Raw genomic sequence first — 7,413 nt, 5'->3', positions numbered from 1 at the left:
GTAATTCAAATGTTCACTCAGAGCAAGGAACAATTCTTTTTCACCTCAAAGATGTCAACAGCACTGTTTACAAACTTCCAAATCCCATCCTTTTCCTTCTTCTATTCAACCTTCTAAACCTCATTAGGGATCATTACTGCCTTTTATTTCAAATATGCCAGTCTCAGTTATATATTTAAATCTTAAAATAAATTTGAGATAATATAGTTGCGCTTGTTATATTGGAGGAAAGGCAATTCATGGAAGCAGACTTTTAAAAACTAGTTAATTTTTCCAAAATCAAGTGGAGGTATCTACTCTAGGTAGATTAACTATTTCTTTATTTCTGCCAGAATGGCATGGACGGCTAATATCAGTTGGTATTAGTATTAGAACCAGGAAAAAAGACATTTTTTTCTCACTTGTGCATGTTTTTATCTTTTTAAAATTATTATTGAATTCCTTTGTTTTATTGTTGTGAGATATGGGCACCATATAAGCCACCTAGAGACAATGATTGAGATAGGCGGCTATAGAAATTGAATAAATAAATACAAATTTAATAAGTTATTATTTTTATTATCACTATAAGTTAAGATAAATAGGAACATAATTTTTAGGCAGAAGTTCCTATACATTTTTAGTTAGAAAGAATCAGACAACTGTAAATAACAACAACAACAACAATAATAATAATAATGTTGCAACGGACCTTGGAGGTCATTTAGTCCAACCCCCTGCTCAAGCAGGAAACCCTATATCTTTTCAGACAAATGGCTGTCCAGTCTCTTCTTCAAAACTTCCAGCGTTGAAGCATTCACAGCTTCTGGAGGCAGGTTGTTCCACTGGTTAATTGTTCCAACTGTCAGAAAATTTCTCCTTAGTTCTAGGTTGCTTCTCTCTTTGGTTAGTTTCCACCCATTGCTTCTTGTCCTGCCTTCAGGTGCTTTGGAGAATAACTTGACTCCCTCTTCTTTGTGGCAGCCCTCGGATATTGGAACACTGCTACCATGTCACTCCCCGTCTTTCTCTTCATTAGACTAGACATTCCCAATTCCAGCAACCGTTCCTTATATGTTTTAGCCTCCAGTGCCATGATCAAATTTGTTGCTCTTCTCTGTACTCTTTCTAGAGTCTCAACATCTTTTTTACATCGTCGTGACCAAAACTGGATGCAGTATTCCAAGTGTGGCCTTACCAAGGCATTGTAAAGTGGTATTAACACTTCACGTGATCTTGATTCTATCCCTCTGTTAATGCAGCTTATTAGCACTGTGTTGACTTTTTTGGCAGCTGCAGCACACTGCTGGCTCATATTTAAGTGATTGTCCACTAGGACTCCAAGATCCCTCTCACAGTTGCTACTATTGAGCAAGGTACCGCCTATACTATACCTGTGCATTTTGTTTTTCTTGCCTAAATGTAGAACCTTACTTTTTTCACCATTGAATTTCATTTTATTAGATAGCGCCCATATGTTCAAGTCTGTCAAGATCCTTCTGTATCTTAAGCCTATCTTCTGGAGTGTTGGCCATACCTGCCAGCTTAGTGTTGTCTGCAAATTTGATGAGTTCCCTATCTGTCCCCTCATCCAAATCATTGATGAAGATGTTGAAGAGCACTGGGCCCAGAACAGAGCCCTGGGGCACCGCACTACACACTTCCCTCCATGTAGATGCGGTTCCATTGAGGACCACAAGCTGAGTATGGCTGGTCAGCCAGCTACAAATCCATCTGGTGGTGATGCTGTCTAACCCACTTTTTCTATCTTATCAAGTAGTAGGTTGTGATCTACTTTATCAAATGCCTTACTGAAGTCCAAGTAAATTATATCCACAGCATTCCTCTGGTCCACTAATTTTTTCACCTGGTCAAAGAATGCAATAAGATTTGTCTGGCATGATCCGTTTTTGACAAACCTATGTTGGCTTTTGGTAATGACTTTGTTTGCCTCTAGGTGTTTGCTGATTCGTTGTTTGATTATCTTTTCCAGAATCTTCCCAGGTAGTGAGGTTAGGCTGATAGGTCTGTAGTTTCCTGGATCCATTTTTTCCCCTTTTTTGAAGATGGGAACTACATCAGCTCTTTTCCAGTCCTCTGGTAGTTCCCAAGTGCTCCAGGATCTTTGAAAGATATAATTCAGTAGTTCTGAGATCTGCTTTCTCCCTGTTGCTTGTCACCTTCTTGCCACTTTCTCCCACTAGTGAACTAATCATTTCCTTGACTTTTTTCTTGATTTTTACATGTTGAAAGAAGCTTTTTTTGTTATTTTTGACTTTTGTCGCAAGCCTTAGCTCAATTTGAGCCTTAGCTTTCCTCACTCCATCTTTGCAGGCTCGGGCTATTTGCTGACATTCTGCCTTAGGTATGTGCTCCTCTTTCCATTTTTTATACTTGTCAGTTTTGTCTTTCAATTTATCAGAGAGTTCTTTATGCAGCCGTGCTGGTTTCTTTTGAGAGCTGTTATTTTACTTCTTCATTATATTGTGCTAGACTGGGCTTTTATAATTTCACTTTTCAAAATTTCCCATGCTTCTTGAGTTGTTTTACCCTTGAGGATTCTCATCCATTGAATCCTTCCCAAGCTGTCTCTTAAGTTTGTAGATATTAGCTCTCTTAAAGTCCAAGACTTTAGTTTGACTGTGTTCTATTGCTTCTGCTTGCATAATGTTGAATTCCAATATTGCATGGTCACTTCCCTCCAAGGTTCCTATGGTTTCAATATCTTCTATCATTTCATCTCTGTTAGAGAGAATTAGATCCAATATGGCTGATCCCCTAGTTCCCTTCTCTACTTTTTGGGAGACAAAGGTGTCTGTTAGGTTTGTCAGGAATCTGTTTGATCTTCCACGTGGTGCAGAGTTTGTCTCCCAATTGATGTCAGGGTAATTAAAGTCCCCCATTACTATTGTGATGTGCTTCCTACATACCTTAGTTAGCTGACTAGCAAAAAGTTATAATAATAATAACAATAATAACAATTAATCAGTGGATCCATTTTTTTTTCATTTTTTGAAGATGGGATCTACATCAGCTTTTTCCAGTCCTCTGGTAGTTCCCAAGTGCTCCAGGATCTTTGAAAGATATAATTCAGTGGTTCTGAGATCACATCTACCAGTTCCTTCAGAACCTTGGGGTGTAGTCCATCTGGTTCTGGTGATTTGAACTCATCTAGGCTGGACAGGTGCTCACTTACCATTTTCTTGCCTATCTTAACTTGTGTTTCTATTCTGTTTTTAATGGCACTATTTTTGATAGGTTGGTCTGTTTTTCCCCTTTTTTTCCCTTTCTTCCTGTTGCTTGTCACCTTCTTGCCACTTTCCCTCATCTATTACCTCTGTTTGGTTGGTTGCCCAATAGTATACACCTATGGCAATGTCATTTCCCTCCCTTTTATATTGACCTAAATGCATTCAAGACAGTTTTCATCATTGTTGTGCTCTATTTCTGTAGAGATGTAGTTATTTCTTATATAGAGAGCAACTCCATCTCCTCTTTTATTTGGTCTGTTTCTTTTAAATAATTTGAATCCCTCTAGCTGTGTGTTCCATTTGTGGGTTTCATCCCACCAAATTTCCGTAAAGGCAACAATATCATATCTGCCCTCATTTACCTGAATTTCTAATTCACCCTCTTTGTTGCTCATGCTCTGTGCGTTGGTGTATAGACATTTGAATCCTTCATGACTGACCCTGTGTTTACTTTCTACATAACCTGTGTGGTGCCTGAGTTCCCCTATTTTCTTATCACATGTTTGATTAGTGCACTTTGTGTGGCACTCGCTATTATAAGCTTGATTTTGCTTGACAGCTAGGTTGATATTCTTGTCCACACAAACATCTATGTTATATGCACTGATAACCCTATAATTTTTAGATTGCTGGGGACAGGGATGTTCTGTATCAATTAACTCACTGTCCCCGTTGTTTAGTTTAAATATTTCTGCAGAAAATCTGTGAATTTATTGCCAAGTAACTCTGTCCCTTTCTTTGATGGATCATTCTAAACCATCTCTTTTGTACACTTTTTCATTGGACCAACTGGAGAAATCTTGACTAATATAACCAAAGCCTTCCCCTTTATACCACTCCTTTAGCCACATATTGAATTCTCTGAAATCATGATAATAAATATACTAATTAATATGTAAATTAAATGAGATTGTATTATTCTTGTAGAACCTCAGTTCATATATTCAGATGTGTTAATTCAGAGGTCCCCAATCTTTTGGGCACCAGGGACTGGTTCCGTGGAGAAAGGTTTTTCTGCAGACCGGAGGGTGCGTGGTTTTGTGTGCTGCCTGCATCCCACGGATGGGGCTTTGCTTGTTTGTGTGGATCGGTTGCTGGCATGCCGCAAACCGGTACTGGTCCACAGACCAGGGATTGGGGACCCCTGTGTTAATTAATATGTTGACAAATGTTAAGGCAAAGCTGAAGCATTCATTGTCTGTTCATCTATCCATCTTCGAACCAACCATCCATCCATCATTTGGGAGGGGATATATCTACTTAATTCAGTCTTAGTTTTGAGTAGACATATCTAAAACTGCATAGCTAGCCATGCTTTCTCAAGCCACTAAATTTAGATATATAATTAGGTAAATGAAATCAACATTTGTTATAAGAAGTTCAAAATATCTCTCAGAATAGTGTATATTTTACAGAATGGTGTATGTTTTAAATGTACACTTATACTATTTATAAGTGTTTAGCTTCTACAGATTTTGAAAATGCTAGTAGCAATCTTTTTATTTGTTTGTAATATTTGCCCAAAATTAATATTGAAGGTAAAAAATAAAGTCCAATTCTTTGGGCAAGTCATATAGATGAGAGTTAAAGCATGTTGTTTGGGTCTTATGTGAAGTGTTCTGATGTTGTCCCAACTATTCTGGAAGTGTTCCCAACTCAAAAATATTCTGTCTTCAACCAAAATATATGGTTGTTTCAAGGTTGAAATGTTTCAAGTTCTAAACACTTTGCACAGCACTAGAAGTATACATGAGCAATTGCCTTTTTGAAAGCAATTCACAATTGGATTACATGCGATAAATGTTTCTTGCTAACTGAATCAAACAACATGCTTCTGTACAACTTCAGATTATAAAACAAGTGCATAAAATGCTGTATAATTAAAGATGCATTCTAATTAATCATTGTTTTTCTGTTAAACAAATTTTCAGTGGCAGTATTCTTGCCATTATTAACCTAATAATGGAAATTGCAATAATAGAAGTAAATTAATGTGGTGGGAAAACATTTAGAGTAATGTTCTAAATTAAATACGACATTAACAAGTCTAATGTTTAAATGCTATATAATTAACATTTGTTCAGTTCCTGACAAATTATAATAATATAATTTTTAGTAGCTTTATTTATGGTTCAAGATATTCTTTGATAAACATTAAATGAGCCATGCTTTCTTTTATTTCTTTATGATATACTATACATGCTCTGTATTCATGAAGAATACATTACTTTTTCAAGTAGTATGCCATGATTGTTAAAGGATTTGGTAATATAAGAATGCTTTATAGAGCCGTGGCAGCGCAGTGGTTAGAATGCAGTACTGCAAGCTATTTCTGCTGCCTGCCACTGCCAGCAGTTTGTCAGTTCGATTCTCACAGCTCAAGGTTGACTCAGCTTTCCATCCTTCCAAGGTCAGTAAAATGAGGATCCAGATTGTTGGGAGCAATATGTTGACTCTGTAAACTGCTTAGAGAGGTCTGTAAAGCACTGTGAAGTGGTTTATAAGTCTAAGTGCTATACTATTGCTATTGCTTTAGGTGTAACAGGTACAAAGATGATCATATCTGCAGTACAGTAAAATATTGGAATCCCTAGTATTCCTTCTCAGCACATGCATAGCTCTGCTAAGTCCTTGCAAATAAATATTGCTGAAGTGCTTTTTTTTTTTTGGTAAGAGCACTTAATGGGAGATTGAAAACAAAGGTCAAAAAGCAATGAAAATATAACCAAAGCAACAAGAAAGACCTTACTAAGTTTAATATGTGACCAGGGATATTAAATGCTGCACATTACAGTAGTATTAAAATTCAAACTAGACAGATAACAAAGAAGAGATGGTATGGAATAAAATATGGTTCAGTATTTCACTCTGATATGCCTAGTTTCATTTAATGAACAAATTGCATGTTAAGGAATGATCCTTGGTCAAACCTCTTTCAATTCCTGGTCAAGAAAGTGTGTCTCACGAGACCTTGCTGAGATTTTTAAGAGCTGCCAACATAATTCTGTCTTATTTTGTGAAATGTACATACTTTTGTTCACTTGCAAAGTAGGCTTCTAAATCCTCTTGAAGCTGTAAGGCAGCTATAGCCTTTTGAGGGTAGGCTACTTTCTGGGGTTTCTCTCTCTCTCTCTCTCTCTCTCTCTCTCTCTCTCTCTCTCTCTGTGTGTGTGTGTGTGTGTGTGTGTGTGTGTGTGTGTGTGTGTTTGGAACTCTTTCCAAATCAGTTCTGCAAACAAAACAAATTTTAAAAAACCTAATATCTAAATATTTCTACATATTCACCTAAGACTATAACTGGTGAAAAATTAAATTCCTAAGTAGCTATTGAAATTAAGTTCACTTAATTGGAAATGGCATTGAAATGGCATTTCAAACTCATACTCAATACATGTTTTGCTTTCAGGCACTTATGCGTGGTCCAAAACTCGGTAAATCATGCAGAATGTCTGCCACAATTCCTTTTAACCCAAGTGAAACATAACATGACATAGCACATGCATCATTTCTTGATTAAATTTGATGAACCTCAAGTCATTACCCAGTAAATTGGAAATGTTACTTGGTTAATGTAACCCAAATAGACAGCTTTCATGAGTCATAGGATTTATGGCTGCTAGTACTTGACATTGATAATAAAATGCCATATTTTCCTGTCCCTTGGAAATAAAAGATAACACCCTGCTACAATTAGGCATCCTTTGCTTTATATAAGAGGACAGCTAGTTCTGTATTTGTTTCTTTTATGAATATTTATTTGAGAAATAAATGAAAACAATCACACTGCTAACAGGAGACTGCCTCTATATTTTTAAATTTAAACTTTTTAGAGAATGTTTAAAAATGTTCTGAACAGTTTAGATAACCAAGTTAAAACACCTATGATCAGGTTAGACCTGTTAATTTCCTTATAATCTTGTTAAAGAAGGCAATATTATATTATGTGTTTAAGTGTGATTTTGATTCTGGCAGCAGAGAAATATGTTTATTTATTTATTTATTTATTTTTAAGACTTATATGCCGCCCTTCTCCCCACGGGACTCAGGGCGGCTCACAGCATATTAAAACAACATAATACATTTCCCCAATAAAAGCCAATTAAAAACCAAATATTTGTAGCTGTGTCTCTTATTAAAATCATTAAAAATTATCCCTATTTAAAATTCACCCTAGGTCAGTCCC

At 36.4% G+C, this 7,413-nt stretch overlaps 1 protein-coding gene across 1 annotated transcript in view; it reads left to right on the top strand.

Annotated features, from left to right (window-relative positions):
• The window catches only part of LOC107288161 (AF4/FMR2 family member 3-like), a gene marked incomplete at its 3' end in the record, with an annotated part of 256,331 nt that overhangs the window by 23,501 nt on the left and 225,417 nt on the right, over positions 1-7,413 (top strand). The gene's annotated exons all lie outside the window — the stretch shown is intronic.

Source organism: Protobothrops mucrosquamatus, unplaced genomic scaffold, assembly GCF_001527695.2.
Source record: "Protobothrops mucrosquamatus isolate PMUCROS unplaced genomic scaffold, P.Mucros_1.0 scaffold490, whole genome shotgun sequence".
Classification (NCBI taxonomy): Eukaryota; Metazoa; Chordata; class Lepidosauria; order Squamata; family Viperidae; genus Protobothrops; species Protobothrops mucrosquamatus.
The sequence above is the reverse complement of the archived record's forward strand: the minus strand, read 5'-3'. Positions and strand labels throughout refer to the sequence as shown.